Here is a 20,501-nt window from a genome sequence, read left to right on the forward strand (position 1 = left end):
GTGACATTTTGTCTATTGTGGGTGATTTAAATAAAAGACCTATTTGCAAGTCAACAGATATTGATACCTGCTTACAAAAGCAGATTTTCTTTATCATATAATTTGATGTGTGTTTGAAACATTTTTAGAAAATATTTACTTGCTTTTGTAAGCTGCCGGCATTTTGCAAAGCACATCGTTTTACAACGGGTGTTATGTCATTTTATTTACTGCACTTCAGCTGTAACAAATCAGTTCTGTTTCTGTGTCTATGTATCTCACTGAATCTAATGGATTATCTGGGAATGACTGCTTTATCTCTGCTATATTCAGAAGGTCACTCAAAAAGATAGGATGCAATTTAGTGTCTTTATAAGACTGATGATTTTGATACTAATACTAATATTGAAATCTGTGTTTATGCAATTTTGAGATGAAGGAGCATGATTTTGGGACATGAAGTGTTTTATTGTAACTATTACTTATTGTTCTTTTCCTCAGTGTGAATTCACGTGTTTATGATCCTAAACCAGGGTCTCAGAGGGCAATTTATATTGTCAATTTTGATTAAATTAAGTGCATAGGCTCCACCAATAACTCAATAGTTAAATTTATTAGCCAATGTGAAATGATATCCACATTCCCCAGCTCGATTCCTGCTCTCTATCTGTGTCAGCTAGGGAAGTAGTGCAGATTACAAATGCCCCAGTGCCCTTGGGCCAGGAAGTGGACAATTTGGCTGAGATTCCCATTCCAGATTGCTGTGTACTAAATCTTGCTGGAATGTGCACATGTGTAGACATCAAGTAAGAGAAGGATCAATTTCATGATTTTGGAATGTGATCATGCATCATCCAAGACTGGATTACGGCTTTGCCTCATATGTGTTTTTGAGCTTTCAGCTGTATATGGAAGACACCTTTAAGAACAGACTGTAATTCATGTCGTGCAGACTGACACCAGACAGACACATGGAGACACAGTTCAGCAGGAGTCCATGACTTTGAGTCAGGGACAGAGAAAATGAAAGAGGAAAACCTAAATTAACACCAAAACATTATTTATCACTTAAAAAGGCTATTATGATTACCCATATTGAGTTGGCTCTGGTCCATTAATAATATATTTTAAATCAGACCATATTTTAAACATGCATTAAAAATGATTGACATATCCATGTACAAATGGATAAACGTCTCTTAACATCTGCATGGCAATTTTGCAAAACATCCCATTGAGAGATCATGCCTGTGGCTGAAACTTCAGAAAAGAGGAACTTCTTTTTTCATGAATGTCAAACCATTACAGAAGTGGGAAATTTGAAATAAGAACAGAAAATACTGGGTGGTCAACTGGTCTGGCAGCATCTGTGAAGAGAGAGTGAGAATTAATGCTTCAGGTAAAAGATCTTTAATCAGAAATAGGAGAGAAATAAGTTAGTTTTAACTTGTAGAGAAAGTAGGATTGGAATAGATAAAACAAGAAGAATATCTCTAGTAAAGCGAGGGCAATATTGTAGTCAAGGTGAGATGTATGGTTAATGGATTAATGTGGTCACTTAGAGAAAATTTAAACAAAAGGACATTAAAGATAATCATTGAAGGCAGTTGAAATGTGTGAAAATAAGCAAAGAAGGGTTTAAACTAGTTTGGCAGGGGGATAAAAATCAGGGAACAGGGATAAGAAAGTGGAGGGATGGAGAGGAAGCAAATTGTCAGGGCCAGTAAATACAGGCAGGAGCAAACTGTAGAGATGATGGGATGGATATTTTGAAGTCTGTGTAGTTTACTGTACAAGTAAAGGTGATAAACTTAGAGCATGGATCAAAACATGGAACTATGATGTTGTGGCCATTAAAGACACTTGGTTGAGAGAAGGATGGGAATGGGTGTTTAATGTCCCAGAGTTTCTATGTTTTAGAAAAATAGGGAGGAAGGTAAAAGAAGGAGCGGGGAGTCGCACTACTAATCAGGGACAGTATCACAGAACATAATGGAGGGCTGGCCACTGAGTCTATATGGGTAGAAATCAAAATAGAAACAGTGCAACCACTCCAATGCCCAATAACAAGCAGGATATTGAGGAGCAGACATGCAGGCTGATTAAGGAGAGGTGTATAAACAACAGGATTGTTGCCATGAGGAACTTCAACATCCCTAATAGAAACTGTTTTCCCAGACCCCCTTTAGATCACTTCTTACAGCAAGCGGTTTAGATGGGGCAGAATTTGGTAGTCGCATTTGGTAGATAGTCTGACAAGTAGAGGGGCTGGACGAGACCTAGTGTTGGGTAATGAGTCTGGCCAGGTGACTGCACTTTCAGCGAATGAGCAAGTGGGTAGAGTGACCACAATTCCTGAAGTTTTCATGGTAGGTCTTACACAGTGAATGGTGGGGCACTGAGGAGTGAGGTAGAGTGCAGGGATCTGGGAATACAGAACCATAATTCATTGAAAGTGGTGTCACAGGTAGATAGGGTCATAAAGAAAGCTTTTGGCACATTGTCCTTTATAAATCAAAGTATTGAGTACAGGAGATGGGATGTTATATTGAATTTGCATAAGATGTTGTTGAGCCTCATTTGGAGTATTGTGTGCAGTTTTGGCCACCTACCCACAGGAAAGATATAAGTAAGTTTAAAGAGTACAGAGAAAATTTACAAGGATGTTGTCAGGTCTGGAGGACCTTTGCTACAAGGAAAGATTGAATAAGTTAGGACTTAATTCCTTAGAACGTAGAAGATTGAGAGAAGGTTTGATAGAGTTCATAGGTTAAGGTTGAAAAATGAAAAGTTTAAGGTAAACATATGGGGAAACATCTTCACTCAGAGGGTTGTGAGAGTGTGAAGTGAGTTGCTGGCATAAGTGGTGCATGCGAGCTGGATTTCAGCATCTTCAAACGTTTCAAAGGTACACTTAATATCAGAGAAATGTATAGAATATACATCCTGAAATGCTTTTTCTTCGCAACCATCTATGAAAACAGAGCAGTGCCCCAAAGAATGAACGACAGTTAAAAGTTAGAACCCCAAAGACCCCCTAGCTCCCTTCCCTCCCGCACATACGTGGCAGCAAGCAACACCCCCCCAGCAACAAAAAACATCAGCACCCGCTACCGAGCACTCAAGCATGAGCAAAGCAACAGCAAAGACACAGACTTGCAGTTACCCCAAAGACTTTGTGTTTCATCCAGTATTCGACATACCATAGGCTCTCTCTTTCCCTAATAAGGGAGAAAGTGATGTCTCCATTTTCACAGCAAGTGGGGAGACATAACAAACAACTCGCTGGTTTATGATGTTAAAAGTCCGTCACATCGCTTTTTTCGAGCTCTGTGCCCAAAGATCTGGGCATATAGCCACAGATATTCCGACTCACCCAATGACACACGGGTCTCCTGCCGTAACACCGACCCTCGATCCGCCCATCTCCAGAGCCGCAAGATCCTAGGCTTCCAATTCTGAGCCAGACTCTTAGGCCGAGCCCCTGGCGTGCCGAACAACAGCCAGTTATGAAACCCCAAGAATGGATCCCACTCCCGCAAAGAACCATAGTCAGCCTGTAACACCAGGTCAGGGTCTTCAAAGGAACCCTGAAAGGGAAAAATGAAGATATTAAAGATAAAAATAGAGCTGTTTCTGAAAATGCAAGCAAAGGAGTCACTGTTTAGTGCCATCATCGCTCTGCTTCGCATTTAAGCGAAATTCAGATAGGTGCATGGATGGTAGGGGTACGAAGGGCTATGGTCCCAGTGCAGGTCGGTGGAAGGAGGCAAGTTAATTGGTTGGTATGGACGAGATGGACCAAAAGGCCCTGTTCATTTGTTGGATTTTTCTATGACTCTATGAACATATTTATGAACCTTGCAGGAGAGTATTAAATTGGAGCAGGGCAAATTACAAGATAATTAGGCAGGAACTAGGGAGAGTTAATTGGAAACAGCTGTTTTGGGGCAAGTCCACATCCGACATGTGGAGGGTGTTTAACGACCAACTCCACAGACGACGGGACAGGTATGCTCCAGTCAGAAGGAAGGAGAAGAATGGCAATGTAAGAGAACCTTGGATGTCAAGAGAGGTGATAAATTTAGTCAAGAAGAAAAAGGAAAAGTATGTAAAACTTAGGAAGCTAAAATCAGAGAGGATTGCAAATAAGCCAGAAAAGGACGCAAGAAGAGAATTAGGAAAGCCAGGAGGGGCCATAAAAAGTTCTTGGCATTGGGATTAAAGAGAATTTCAAAGCATTCTATGCATACATCAAGGACAATAATATAACTAGGGAGCAGGAAGACCACTCAAGGATAAAGGGCCAAACATCTGTTTGAATGCAGAGCACGTGGGTAAGATCCTTGATCAAAATTTATCAATGAGAAGGAAGTGGCTGATAGAAAGATCAATGCTGAGTGTGTTGATATGCTAGAGCATCTTGAGGTAAGGGAGGAGGCAGTGTTGTGTTTCTGAAAGAGCATAAAAATGGATCAGTCCCCAGGACCTGATGGGATATACCCTGGGTAAGAGCAGAGATTGCTAGTGCCTTAACCAATATCTCTCTGTCCTCTCTAGGCACAGGGAAGTCCTGGAGGACTAGTGAGTAGCTAATGTTCCATTATTCAGGAAGGGAACCAGGGATAGTCCTCTAAACTAGAATCTTACATTACTGTTGCTGGAGAGAATTCTTATGAATGGAATTTATGAGCATTTGGAAAACCATGGCCTAATTTGGGAGGGCCAGCATGGCATTTTTAAGAGCAATTTGTGTCTTACCAACTTGCTTAAGATTTTTGACGAGGTGATGAGGGTAATTGATAAAGGTAGAGCTGTGAAAATTGATGGCATTGATTTTCAGAAGGTGTTTGACAAGGTCCCACATGGAAAGCTCATTCAGATGATTAAGATGCGTGGTATCCATGGAGAATTGACTGCATGGATTCAGAACTGACTTGCCCAGAGATAACAGAGGGCAGTAGTCGAAGAGACTTATTCTAGCTGGTGGTCTGTGATTAATGGTGTTCTGCAGGGATCTGTACTGGTACCTCTGCTGTATGCAAATAACCTGGATGAAAATGTAGATGGGTGAATTAATAAGTTTGCAGATGATACAAAGATTGGTGGTGTTGGGGATAGCATAGAAGATTAGAAAATAATACAGCTAGATATAGATCAGCTGCAGATATGGGAGGAGAAATTGCAGGTGGAGTTTAACCCAGCCAAATGTAAAGTGCTTTACTTTGGTAGGTCAAATGTAAAGAGACAGTACATTCTTAAGACCCTTAACAGTGTTGGTGTACAAAGGATCTTGGAATCCAAGTTCATTGCTACATAAAAGTGACTACACAGATTGATAGGTAGTTAAGAAGGCATATGACATGTTTGTTGGTGTCTAAGAAAAACATGCAGCACTTACATCCACTGTAATGAAGTGCTTTGGGAGGTTGATGATGAAGCTTATCAACTCCGGCCTCAGAAGCAGCTTGGGTTGCTCCAATTTACTTACCATTACACAGGTCCACAGCAAATACTGTTTCGTTGGTTCTTCACTTAACCCTGGAATATCTGGACAGCAAAGATGCATATATCATGAAGCTCTTTATCAACTACAGCTCAGCACTGAATATTATCATCCTCAGTACTATCTTCTCCACAAACTCCATCAGCACAGGTGCACTACAAGGCTGTGAGCTTAATGCCCTGCTCTTTTCATTTGATACTTATGACAGTGAGGCGAAGCACAGTTTCAATGTCATACTTACTTATGAATGCTAATGACACCACTGTCATTGGCAAATCAAAGGTAATGACAAATCAGCATATAGGAGGGAGATTGAAAATTTGGCTGTGAGGTGCCACAACAACATCTCACTCAATGCCATCAAGTCCAAGGAGCTGATTATTGACTTCAGGGAGGAAACTAGGGGTCCATGAGCCAGTCTACAGAGGTGGACAGTGTCAGCAACTTTAAATTCCTCGGTGTTATCATTTCAGAGGATCTATCCTGGGCCAGCATGTAAGTACCATTATGAAGAAAACACAATAGTATCTCACTTTCTTAGAAGTTTGCAAAGATTTGGCATATCATCTAAAATGACAAATTTCTATAGATGTGTGGTGGAAAGAGTATTGACTGGTTGCATCACAGCTTGGTATGGAAACACCAATGATTTTGAATGGAAAAGCCTACAAATGTAGGCCCAGTCCATCATGGGTAAAGCACTCCCCACCATCGAGCACATCTACATGAAACTCTGTTGCAGGAAAGCAACATCCATCATCAAGGACCCCAACCACCCTATGCTCTCTTTTCACTGATGCCATCGGGAAGAAAGTACAGGAGCCTTGGGACCCACACCACCAGGTTCAGGAACAGTTGTTACCCCTCAACCATCAGGCTCCTGAACCAGAGGGGATCTCTGTAAGTGAAAAAAAAGTCTGACCATTCACTGAACTGTTCCCACAACCTACGGACTCATTATCTCATGTTCTCAATAGTTATTACTTATTATTATTACTTTTTTATTTTGTATTTGCACATTGGTTATTTGTCCATCCTGTTGGGTGCAGTCTTTCATTGATTCTGTTGTGTTTCTTTGATCTACTGTGTATGCCCACAAGAAAACATGTCTCAGGGAAAACGTAGACGGTGGCATATATGTACTTTGACAATAAATTTATTTTGAACTCTAGAAATTTGCCTCATTCTTATTCTGATCCTCCGATGAGGACTGGCTCATCAGACCTCCTATTTCCTCCTCCTGAAGTTAATAATCAGCTCCTTGGTCTTGCTGACATTGAGTGAGATTCAGGGCTTTGAGTTCAAAAGTCAGAAAGTTATATTGCACTATTATAAAACTCTAGTTTGGCCACATCTGGAGTATTACATATAAATCTGGTGCCCCAATATATGAAGGACATTGAGGATTAGATGGCATCTGCAACAGTAAAAGGCTGGACAAATTTGTGTTGTTTTCTCTGGAATGGCAGAGGCGGAGCAGAAATTTGATAGAGGTTTATAAGATTATTAAAGGCATAGATAGAGAAGACCGACAGTATCTTACTTTCCCAGTTTTGAAATGTCTAATACCAGACAATAATTCAGCTGAGAGGGAATAATTTCAAAGATGTAACAGGCAGTTTTTTTTTGACATACAAAGATTGGTGGATGCCTGGAATGTACTGCCTGTGGAGGTGGTAGAGGCAGATACATTGGAGACTTTTAAGAGACTTTAGGTGGGCACATTCATGTGAAGTAAATGGAAGGCTATGGACATTGTGCAAGCAGAAGAGATTAGTTTAGTTGGCCATTTGATTACTAATTTAATTGGTTTGACACAACATCATGGACAGAAAGGCCTATTTCTGTGTTGTATTGTTTTAAAAGAATCCACAAATAGTGAAAAGCAGAGTTATAGGGCATGGACACAAGGTTGGGTTACATAAGCACTGCCTTGGTTAATTATTTTGCTTCATTAACCCTCTGATTAATTGCCCCCATTAACCAGTTGACCTAATTTACAGCTTACCCAGATGGCAACATCTTATCACAGATATTAATTTTGTCCTATCTATTCCGCCTCCTGGAACTTAAAACCAACTGCTTCTCTTGCTTCCCCACTTCTGTAGAAGTGCCTTCATCCCAAATCGTTAAATATGTTCTTCTTTCTGCACATTCGTTTCACATTTCATCCTTGTTCTTTTTGCAGAGAAAGAACAAATCCTTTCTGATAATCTGAACCGAAATAACAAAAGTAGTCTTTACGTAGGAATTGATATTGTCTCACCTGCTAGATGTTACCTATGAGAATGCTTTTATAGATCACTTTGCCTTACTTTAAGGAGCTCAGAATCACGTTTAATGTCACCAACATGTATCGTGAAATTTGTTAACCTGAGCGGCAGCAGCACAATGCAACACATGATAAACATAGAAAAATAAATAAATTACAGAAAATATATATATAAATAATAATTAAATTAAAAATAGTGCAAAAACAGAAATAATATATACTTAAAAAGAGAGGTGGTGTTCATGGTTTGAATGTCCATTTAGGAATTAGGTGACAGAGGGGAAGAAACTGTTCCTAAATTGTTGAGTGTGTGCTTCCAGGCTTCTGTACAATGAGAAGTGGGCATGGTCTGGGTGATGGGGGTCCTTAATGATGAACGTCACCTTTCTGAGGCACCACTTATTGAAGATATCTTGGATACTATGGAGGCTAATGCCCAAGATGGAGATAATTTTACAACTTTCTGTAGTTTATTTCAATCCTGTACCGTAGCCACCCACTCAATACCAGACAGTGATGCAGCCTGTCAGAATACTCTCCAAGGTACATCAGGAGAAGTTTGAATGTTTCAGCTGACAAACCTAATGTCCTCAAACCAGTGGCGTATCTAGGGTATGGCAGGTGCCCTGGGCGCCACTTGAAGCGGGGTGCCACTGAACAGTTTCTATTGAAGTCAGATAAGCCATCCTCAGATAGTGAAAAAATAATTTTCTTCAGATGTATGATCTGTCTTTGATTATCATGGGTGAGAGGCACTAGGATGGCCTTATTTCAGAGCATTGTGTAAGAAGACCATGAAACGTTTCCTCAAGAAGAAGGAAAGTGGAGCTGAAGGACAGAAGAGACGAAAGTTGAAGGCGGAGGAAGCCAAGAAGTCGAGCAAGTTCTTCATGCCCTGTTTTGAAAAGCCTGGAACAAGTAGTTCAACATGTTCCATGGAGTCGCCTGCACCTGCTACAAGTTTGTTAGAATCCGAAGGTTGATCAAGTACAGATGTGTCACAAGCCAAGGAGAAAGTCAAATCAGATAAATCCGAGTGTGACAAGATTAAGAGTGAGACTGCCACAGAGAACGTGGACATGACAAGAGGGGAAGATGATGGTGGATGTGGTGATGTTGACCAATTCTGCCTGACGTGTTGAGAACAGAAATAATAAAGCTCGGTTTGAAGTATTTCCAGAACAGTGAGGACCTTTCCTTCCAACAAATAACCGCACAACGAACAAAACTTGGTTCATGAGGAAATTGGGAAATAGTCGTGGTGAGGAAGTGACTCGTTCATGGCCGGTCTATTCCCCTTCTAAGAAGTCTGCATTTTGTATCTGTTGTCTTCTCTATTCCTGGTCAAATCATCAATCCTCATTGGAGCAGGAAAGTGCATTCAACCAGTTGAAAGCACCTGAAAGGATTAGTGTTCATGAAAATGCTAAGAATCATCGGGAATGCTTCACACAGTGGAAAGAAATGGAAAGAAATTTAGCTAGAAACAGACGAGTTATTAACGTAATATTTCAGTCACAGATTGAGAAGGAAAAGCAGAAGTGGCGTGATATCTTGACGGGAATCCTGCACTGCATAAAATTCCTTGCGACTCAGAACCTGGCTTTGCAAGATCACTGGGGGTCGATGACTCCAATGTGGGAAATTTCCTTGGCTTACTGAAACTACTGGTCATCTTTGACCCTGTCATAAAAGAACACCTCACTCATTTGGAAAGTCATCCTGGATCCACGTCTTATCTTTCACCGGGTATCCAGAACGAATTCATCCACATGATGGCATCCTATGTTCGCCAGAGTTTACTGAGAAACATTCGTAAAGCAAGTACTATGGTCTCATGTTCAACTCGACTCCTGTTCAGGCACACTGTGAGCAGATGTCAGAAGTAGTGAGGTACGTGGAAGTTGATTTTGAGAGGAAAACAGTCCGTGTTAGAGAGTCCTTCCTTGGTTTTATCCAAATAAGCCAGAAGGGTGCTGAGAGCTTGGTTGAAGACATCTTGAAACAGCTAGAGAAGGATGAAATGGAGCTACAAGATTGTCGGTCACAGTGCTATGACAACGCTGCTGGACACAGAAGTGATGTTCATCAAAGAATAAATGAGAAAAACAACCTGGCAGTGTTTGTGAATTGCGACAATCACTCACTCAACTTAGTGGGTGTACCTGCAGCCAAACAGGATACAATGATGGTCACGTCTTTTGGAACCATTGAAGCTCTCTCATTCAACACAGCGCTGGGAAAAACTCAAAAACGGCATGCCTGTGGTTGTTAAGTCGGAGTCCAAAACCAGGTGAAGTGCAAGGACAGCAGCAGTGAAGCCCATCAACAAGAACCTTGAGAAGATGCTTCAAGTTCTTCAGGACATGATAGACAATGAAAACGAGACCAGTGAAACAAGAAGTGATGCAAGGCAGCTGTACAACCACATGTTGAGTTACAATTTTCTGATTTTTCTAGGATTTTGGAAAAAAGTACTCATTTGCATTGACCGTATTCAGAAGAGGCTGCAGGATCCCAGCATGAACTTCCACGATGCTGCCCTGGATTTGAAAGCCCGCCGAGATCATTTTTATGATGACAGGGAAGTGTTGGTCAGTGAGTCACTCAAAGAAGGAGTCGGTCTCTGTCAAGAACGGAATATTGAAGTTGAAAGACGTCAGAGACAAAAGAAACGAATGGCTGATGAGAACTCAAGAGACGCTGGGTTAACAGCTAAGGAGGCATGAAGGGAACACTTGACCATCTTCATAGAGAAATGGACGAAAGGTTCACTCATTTGCATGACACTGACGCCAAGTTTGGGTTCGTTCTCGATGTTGAGGGACTGTGTTACGGAGCCGACAGTAACGACCTAAAGAAATGCAAAAATTTGGGCGAATTGCACAGCTCTGATGTTGATGGACAGCAGCTATATGAAGAAATTTTGGATTGCAGAATGTTGCTATCAAGGCGGGTCAACATGAAAATATCAAGACCTGAAGAGCTTCTTGAATTTATTGTTCGGTATGGAGATGAGAGCGTCTTCCCCAATCTTCGCATTGCTATTCAGATAATGCAGTTTCCATCATCAGCTATGGGAGATCATTCAGCAAGTTAAAACTAATACTTTTGTATTTGAGAGCCTCCATGGGTCAAGGCAGACTCTGTGATCTGGCTCTGCTGAGTGTAGAAAGAGAAGAAACTGAAAGAACAGACTTTGATCACATCATAGACCAATTTGCATCAGTGAAAGCAAGGAAGGTGCATTTATAATTTTCATGTAGTGCCATAATTTGTCAATTAAAAGATTAATGAGCTTGACTTGTATTTTTGAGCTGATATTATGGTAAAGTTATCTATGTTTGTAAAAGATGGGTGTCAGATGTTTGGACAGGGGTGCAATTTCAGTTCTTGCCATAGGCGCTATTTTCCGTAGATACGCCCCTGCCTCAAACTCATAATGAAGTATAGCCACTGTCTTGCCGCCTTTATAATTGCATCAGTATGTTGGGACCAGGTTAGATCCTCAGAGATCTTGACACCCAGGAACTTGAAATCGCTTATTCTCTCCACTTCTGATCCCTCTATGATGATTAATTTGTGTTACATAAATTTTCCCATTATTTTGACCTAAAAATATCATTTCAGAATTTAAGCCGAAGTAGGAAATGGCTTCACAGACTGCATAAATTTGGAAAGCTTCTCAAGACTCTAAATTGCTATCTTCTCAATAGCATACTTTGTTTAATATTAATTCTGTTTCATCTAGACCTCTAAATGAAAAAATGGAGAACATTTTGATATCAAAATCTTTTGTAAGATACAATTAAGGAAGTGTTTTAGAAGTTCTTATGGTTTTATATGGACGTGAAAAGAAGTTATCAATCCTTTGGATTAATAGTGGCAAATGCTATTAAATGGTGATATATATTGAAATATGAACTCAATTTCTAACACATGTCCCATAGGGCCATTAACAAAAGCAAAGAGAAATTAACAACAGGCCTTATATAACACAATAGTATATTCAGAATTAAATGCTAAAATGGGATCTGCAAGTTTCTTGAACTGTTATTGGGAACTGTTTGCAAATCTCTCAGCTGACACATCTTGGCCATGCTGATAACATCAGATCTTAAAAGGATTCTCTCCATGACAGCCACAGAGCAGGTCCGGAATGGCTACCATGGAGATGGAGCAAACAATGGGATAGGAATTGGGGAGGTGCACTCTAATCTTATGTATGATCAGGATCCCATCTCCTGCACACATTAATTTGCCATGATCAAGTCCTCCAGCCCACAGTGGATGTGAAGTGACTAGAAAAGAGGTAAAAAGTACAGCTTGTACCTCTGATATACACAGTATAAAGAGGTTTCCATCATTGATGGAACAACTAGTGTTGTCCTAATTATTGAAAACTAATGCTTTCAGATCTGAATGCAAAACGTTCATGTTAAAAAAGGGACCGTTCCATTAATGTTCTATTAACAATGTTAGTGTGATGTGTTAACCGGTTTTTTGTAACTGCTCATCTATGATCCAAATTATGCCAACAAGTGAGAAGTGAACATTGTTGGCAGAAGTGAACATTGTGATGTTACTAGCTGTGCAACTAACTATGGAAAAATAAAAGCCATTTTATTGTGAACTGCACACAGTCATGGCCAGGTCAATCTCAGCTGAAATTAACCTTGGAATGAAAAAGAATCTCGTGCTTTCCTGGCATATATGATAAATAAACTCTTCTCAGGCTTCCAGCTGGGTACAGGTATCAATTTTAACCAGACTCTGCCATTTTCATTAGGAATGATGCCTGGACATGTTTAGTCCAGTGGTATATATATTGCCATCGTTCATCCCTTCCGATTGGTAGGTCCTCAGCCAATCAGGTTTCCACTGTTCCACCTTGGTTACAATAAAATTCCAGTTCTTACTTAAAGCAAGACTCTTATCTTTGTTAATAAAAAAAATTCTCCAGTTTTATTTCAATGGCTTCCTTCACCAGGCGGTCCCAAAAGCAATTGGTGCATCACAGTAGTTTTGTGCCGTCGAAGTCAATCCAGTGGCCATTGTGAATGCAATGTTCTGCTGTTGCCAATTTCTCCAGGTAACCCAAACAGATACACCTCCAATGATCCTTAATGTTGGTTTCCACTGTGCGCCAGATGCAAAACTACTATGCAGCCCCAATGGTTTTTAGAACCACCTGGTGAAGGAAGCCATTGAAATAAAACTAGAGAAACCAATTTTAACAAAAATGAAGGTCTCACTCTAAGCAAGAACTGGAGTTTGATTGTAAACAAGCTAAGGACTAACCAATCAGGAGGGACGGATGACAGGAGTATATATACCATTAGACTCGACATACCTAGGCATCATTCCTGATGAAGATGGCAGATTTTAATCATTAAAATATTGGTTAAAATCAATATCTCTACCTGGATGGACCTGGATGGAAGCCCGAGAAGAACTTATTCGTAAACTTAGAATGATTTAACATAAGCTCAATCAACATTACGTGTGATTTGTGCATGAAGGATGGGTGCTGATCAAATCATTTTCAAAGCTCATAGGTGTAATATTTGATTTATGATCAATTTACAACCAGTAATGGACTTCTGAAGTACAAGATTTGTATGCATTTCAACTCAACTCCAAGGTAGATTTTGGATCATGGATCCACACCAGCCCATTTTCACCTTTGTGCTATTGCTCAGCTCTATCTCTACTTCAGCTTGTCCGGCACCTTTTGGCATTTCATAACTCTAGATTTGCTGTTTCCGTTACAGTCCTTTTTATCCAGACACATATCATCCCCTTCACCTGCTTCCTTTGTGATCACTGATCTACATGGATATCTACAGTCTTTAAAATGTCCGTATGCACATAGAACAAAGAGGAGTAGGCCACTCAGCCCTCACGCCTGCCTTTGATATAGTCATGGCTGATCTACTGTGGCGTCAAATCCTCTTTGGTGCTAGTTTTTTATTGTCATCAATGTTCTGATCCTTCTAAAAATGTAGCTGCCTTTACCTTAATTTCTAATGGCCTGGCCTCTACAATCCTCAGACATAGAAAATTCCAGAGACTCACTACTGCCTGTGAGAAGAAACTTCTACCTACCTCTGCTCTAGGTAACCAGCCCTTTAGTTTGTAAGTTATATTCCCTCTTTCTCCATAATCTTCAAGTAAATCTGCTCCTCTAATTCTGGCCTTTTAATTATGCCATATGGTCAGCTTTCAGGCTGCCATGTTCCTAACTCTAACCTCTCTTCACAAAATCCGATTATTTCTCTTCAAGTTCACATTCTTCCTCTTCCCTTGCCTCCTTTGAAACATTCCTCAGAACATGGAGCATCGGACTGTCTGCTGGAAGTACTCAGTGGTCATGTAATATCTATGAAGGGAGAGAAACTGGCAATGCTTTGGGTTGAAGCTTTCTGCATCATCAAAAACATTGACAATTCCTTCACCCCTCCCCACAGATGCTGCTCAACATGCTGATTTCCTCCAGCAGATTGTTTATTTCTGCAGATTCCAAAGTCTGCAGTCTCTTACTTTGCAGTCCCTTTGGACCTGCTTTAATCAACCTTTTAGTCGTCTACTTCCACATCCCATGTGGTTCAGCATTGACATTTTTTTCCTTCACAACGCTCCTCTGAAGTACTTTCAGACATTTTAATCACATTAGAAGGTTCTGTATAAAATAGACATCTCCACTTGTATTCAATGAAGCATTTTATCTTGAAACATTGAACACTTCTCCTGGAGAGTAATAACTTCCAATCAAAGCAGGCAGAGCAACCTTCTATACCAGCTATGTCTGAGCAGAGCTGTGGAGTTAATCATCAGTTTCCTTGTATTCTTTGGAACAGCAGTAAGGGAGGAATCCTGTTCAGGGCTTCAGAAGGACTCAGGTGACCCACATATGTATCTTTATATTTTCCATGGGATCTTTAATGACCAACTGAAGCTGAGCTTGGCTGAGTATCTAATCTACAAATAGTATCTCCCACAAAGCTGTGCTGGAGTGCCAGCTTGAACTGAAAGCAGAAATGTTGCCATGGAACTTGACCCCATGAATCCTGGATTATTTTTGGAATTTATGCTGAAGTTTGTCAGTTTATAGCCACAGGTAACTCCAGGGTGTTCAAGGACACCTTGCATTTTTCTAAATTATGATTTAAATATTTGCAATCAAAAGTCTTACATAATTATTTAAGATGTAAGAGAAGACTGAACTTCAAAAAAAAATTCAGGGCTTAGAGAGTTAAGTATCAGGCAATGGTAGTTCGTACATAAACCAATCAAATATTTGAGGTCTGTTAAAAGCAAAATGATAACATATGTGCAAGTATACCCACAAAAAATCATGCAGAATAATGTTAAGCAATTTAAGTGTATTAGAATCCCACATCTGTAAGTACATTATGGCTTCTGTTTTACAGCAGATAATGGTACATGGCTACACCTCTGTCTTCCTTTCAAGCATCTGTCTGTCAGGCCTCCTGTCTGTACCCTGCTGTGAAGCCTGCAGCCCCTGGTCAATCACAGCCTTCCTGTGCTCTGAAAAGACTTGTCTTAATATGGGCTAATCATCTCAAAATCAGTAAGTCATGATGCTTCTTTTGTTCTAGGAGTTGGTGGGTAAAATTAACTTCTTCCATGAACTAAGTTGCTTATCTGAGAGGTCTGTTTTGTTTTCTCCCTTGCCTTCGGGTCTGAAAACAGTCGCTCCCACTGGGATACGCAATTCCCAAAAGCTACAGATTCGTCTTATTCGTACCCTGAATGGATCGACAGCGTAGGACATCTGTAAAGCTTTTGACAGATGTGCAAAATATTTTCCTCAGTTAACAAGCTCTCATACATATATGTTCCCAAGTGATTAGTAGAAGAAAAAAAGTATCTAATTTTTTTTTGGTTCCTCTTAACCTGGATATCCTGAAGTCAATTCTGATATCTCCACTGTTCCCCAAGCTGAGGTTTGCTAACTCAGAGCAGATAAGATCTTTAAGTTGTAAGACGAAGTAATTTGTCAAAATGATTTCTCTTGAGCACATGGCCTTTCAAACAACTAAAGGTTGAACATTACCATTTGTCAGCATCATAATAGTAGAGCTCCATTCTGAAATACATTACCCACCTCTACATTCATTGAGCTGAAAGGCCTATTTCCACACTCTGATTCTACAACTATAGCTACTTCATAGCTTCGACCACTGTAGCAGTAACTGAGATCAGGCGAAGTCTGAGAAGACCAAGCATTACATGTATGTGTCAGCTAATGAAAGTGTAACTTCATGCCGGAAATTTATCCTTGCCACACACTTTGAACTGCAGATATAAAACCCGACATTCATTGAAATTTGCTTCTGAAGTTTATTGGACATCTGCTAAAAAATCAATCGTTTTTGATTTTTATGTTTTTAATTCACAATGGTTCAGAAATTCCACTCTGGCATATATGCATTAATTAATGTTTGTATCTCTCATCCTGCCAAAAGAATATTCCCAAATATTCCATTTTCCTACCCACTTCAAAAAGTTGAATTACCTCTGAACAAACCATTTTAACTAAATATTCTTCAGGCTTGTGCAAGAATGTTGACACAAGAAATAAAGATTATTATTTCATTCAGAACTGACTTGTTCTATTCAAGGCTACGTGGCATAATATTAAAAAGACAATATCCTTAATTAAAGCTGCTAACACCTAAGGAGTTCAAGATCAATGGTTAACTTACAAATATATTGTAAGATCAGCTATTGCTTTCTGAACCTGCATTATTTTGGTGTTCCCTCTTCCACCTTTGCTTCCAGCTCCTTCCTATCCTCTAGCCTGATCAATTATGAGCCAATGCAGGGACTAGGCCTCCTTGCTTGCTTGTCCCAGTACAATATCAAATATTGTTCTTGGCTGGCAGTCAAGATGGCCTGTAAGAAACACCAGTGGAGATTTTCCATTTATATTTCCCTCTATCTTGGGAAGAGATGCCAATCTTTCCTTGGTATTAATCCTCATTGGCAAGGCTGAGAACAGGGGCACCACACAATGGAAGATTGTTGCGTATTTCCTGGTAGTAATACTGTACAGGTATCAGTTTTATCTTTAAAAAAACACAATTTATTATATCATTTGATAGCTACTGTTCTCAAAATAGATCTTCAGACAGTATTTATCCAAGTTTCTGCATGAACATACGATACTTTTCATTATAAAAGCATAGTTCATGTCTTTTAAAATTGGCTTACTCAAGGATGTCAAGGGTAAGAATTCTTGAGGTTTCTGTGTTTAACATAGTTAAATTCAATTTATGGCAGTTAACTTCTTTAATAATTTAAAAAAACATTGTTGAGTATGTTCCTATATATAGAAGTACTTATCTAGCTGAGAATCTGCCTTACTTTCTGGCATTTGTTTTTAATGGAATCAGTCTCAGGCACTAAATACTTCCACACATCCCTATGTAATGCATATTTTGTGTTTAGGGAGTTTAGGGATTTGAAGCAAGAAAAATATTACTTCTACAAAGTAAGTTCTGAAAAGTTGTGTGCTAGAAAATTGTTTTGGCAAAAAGAAATCGTATAATGTGAATGTAGAAACACAATTTTCCAAAAAGAATTGAGGCAGAAATTCTGGAAAAAAACAGTGGACCAAGTGTAATCAATACTTTAGCAAAGCAGAATGCCAAATTAATAAAAGCCTTCATAAATCACACCACTCAACATGGCAATCCTTTTTGTGAAAAAGGTCAATGCAAATTGTCTTGGCTGGGCAAACAAAAGGCTGCATAATCCTTATGGAATTCATACATGCGTGATCTGTGAGTTGTATGGTTCTGGCATTTCCCACCCACCCCCTCTCCACCAGCAGTGATTCAAGTCCCACAGGATTGGTTGAATTTCTTGTGCATCCCATCATTTTGAAATATCAGCCATGTGAACAGGAAGCAGGAAACGGAACAAGAGTCAATCTAACACCAGTTACGTTGGGCTGAGCACTCTACCATTAAGAATGTCTATTTGGATTTATCTTTTATATTTTTTTCCATTCTCTCTTCAGACAATAAACTTTTAGTAGCTTTCTGGTATTTAGCCATGTGCACCAGCCAGAGAACTGGCTTGTTTGGAAGGGTTGGCATGCACTGAATTCTCAAAGGAATGTTTATTCATTTTAAATATCACTGCTTATATTAGCTATGTTCCTACATAAACTTATCCCTGCACTGAATAGCCAGTCTCTCAGATGTTCTTGGATTGTCTCACACACTTAAATCTACTTTGTATTCTAATCACTGACTCCATGAATCCAAATATTAAGGACTTCTATGTTTGTCTGCATCAAATCCAATGCCCATAAGATGGTTATTCCGTAATTAAATCCATTTCCAGTTTAAGTGACCAGTGATTTCTTGTACTGTTAACAACATGTATTGGTTATGGGACTGAAATAACACCCCAGACACCATGCATTCATTCCAATCAGAAGTAATCACTAACTTAAATTCAATTAATCTGATCATTTGTGTTGGTACCTAAAAAGCAATTTTGTGGAAATCCAAGTGAGTGACCTACATCCTTCAGGGAATGACACCTGTCACCCTTACCCAAAGTGGTTTACTCTTATAAACCTTGAAAGTGAACCTCCAAGGGACCAAGATATCAACCAATCAACTGAAGATTTATATCAGCTCATTGTACTGTATATCCCCCACACAAGAAATGCAACAGTTCAAAAATAGACCACCGTCACTTTGCCAAAGTAGGACACCAAATGAAGATTTGTCTATATCACTGGCACACCAAGAGTAAATAATAACAATAATAATGTGTTGAGAAAGTACTTTGTACAGCAAATCACTGTACTATCTTCATTTCTAATATTTGACTTTAACTTAAGCTTCCACGCTGGGGTATCAGCAGCTTGCTCTTTGTAAGAGAGCTATTCAAACGATTATTTTCTCCAAGTTCCTAATGACATGTTTACACTGCAGATCAGCTCTCTCAAGTTGGCACAAGTGAGCACAACATAGGAATTAATCAGAAAGAAATGATGAAGGAAAGGGCAGGTAGCAATATCTCACAATCATTATTTTTTTCAGAAACCTGGTGAAGAATTTGCTCATATGAGTTCTTCAGCTACCCTTCAAACCACTATGTCATCAAATCTATATCTGCATTTCTACTTCTTCACTGCTATTTTAAAATAATATTTTTGGTTAACCTTTTAATTATCATCATTATTTTACTTTGTTAAAGAGAATTCAGCACTCAGAGGCCCCGTTTCCTTGCTGAAAGGCCCAATACACTCCAGCTTCTCATATTTTAGACAGAGGCACAAGGCGGCACCTTCACAGCATTTCTCCTCAGTTCCTCCCTTGACCATGTACCTCTTTGTGGTCACTTGCAGTCTGAACATGACTTTCCCTGTTTAGCCTTCCAAGTCCTTCATGGGACTTTGTCATCTCTCAAAAGTTGCCTGAGGACCTTCTTGGGTAGGGCTGGTTCTGATTATGTAACTTAAGGACTTAGAACAGCTCAGAGCCTTGATACTCAGATCCAGAGGAAGAAATGGAGAAGTCAGGCTTGACAGTTGACAATGGCCCAGCTTTATCAAAATTCAATAAAGCCAGAAGCAGTCAATGACTACTGATAAAAATTTATCCTCGATAAGAGCAAATATAAACTAGAAATGCTGGTGTTCCTGCAAGCTTAACCCAGAGCCTTCCCATGCAGTAAAAGTAGAACCTCCTTCATGTCATTTGGTCAATTAATTCGGTACTGTTAACAATTTTTTTAAAAACTTAGCGTCATTGCCAACCATGTGGTTTTCTGTGGTGATATACCGTTCCTTTGTTTGAGAGGCTTTCTCACCCTTAATGTCCTCCACTGGACATTAAGGGTCCCTCCCCACAGAAGCTTTGTGTTGACTGCACCAAGCCTTAGCACATACTCCTGCAGCCTGAAACTCCTGCAGTCTTACAGCACTCCTTTACAGAATCAAAGATATCTTATGTTACAACAAAAGGGGAAGGTCAGAAACATCAGTGACACTCTACCTGGCTTTTCAGGCTCCACCTGTGAGCAATAGCCAGCACAGGAAACAATATTTGACACCCAGTTTTTTTGAATGTTATTGGAAAGGAATGCTGCGATAGAATGGAGAGCAAGAGGGATAAATGTTGCAAATGGTGGTGATGCCAGTTAATGTGGGCATGAAGTTGAACAGCACAAAAACTGAGCCTTCAATCAAGCATATCCATACTGACCATTATACTTATCTATACTGTTCCCATTTACTTACACATTGCTTATGGTTCCAACCAGTCCCAGTGTGAAAAAAATCTCTCTCACATTTCCTCTAAGCCTTCTGTGTCTGAGCTTACATCGAAGCCCTGTCATTTCAGAAAGAGACTCTTACAATCTACCCTAAGTATACGCTTCTATCAGGTTACTTCTCAGCCTCCTCCCCTCCAGTGAAGATAAACTCAACCAATCCAGTTGATAGAGTGGTAAAGGCTTGCTAATTATAGCTGCTTTGGTTAGAGGAGATTTAAAAATAAGAAGTTGAATAAGAGCAAAGAAAAATGCAATACTGAAACTATGACTTCAGAATACAGCAGGTACTATAAATATTAGATAAAAGAGAAAACTGGGAACATCCAGGGTCTCAGGTAATAGGATGCAGTACTTCACTCATCTTCACACAATTACATGAAGATGTTCAATTTTCTTGAACGCTGAGATTTTTTAAAT

The 20,501-nt window shown here is 39.7% G+C and overlaps 1 protein-coding gene across 5 annotated transcripts in view; it reads left to right on the forward strand.

Moving 5' to 3' along the window:
* dlc1 (DLC1 Rho GTPase activating protein) overlaps positions 1–20,501 on the forward strand; it is a 515,219-nt gene that overhangs the window by 1,264 nt on the left and 493,454 nt on the right. For 2 of the 5 annotated variants that reach the window (XM_072252658.1, XM_072252657.1), the window contains exon 2: positions 15,191–15,351. The exons of 2 other annotated variants lie outside the window; for them this stretch is intronic. The gene's annotated coding sequence lies outside the window, so the exon portion shown is untranslated. The remainder of the gene's footprint in view (positions 1–15,190; positions 15,352–20,501) is intronic. One more of the 5 variants, XM_072252659.1, reaches the window with a different exon arrangement.

The sequence above is a fragment of the Mobula birostris genome, chromosome 3 (genome assembly GCF_030028105.1).
Source record: "Mobula birostris isolate sMobBir1 chromosome 3, sMobBir1.hap1, whole genome shotgun sequence".
NCBI lineage: Eukaryota > Metazoa > Chordata > Chondrichthyes > Myliobatiformes > Myliobatidae > Mobula > Mobula birostris.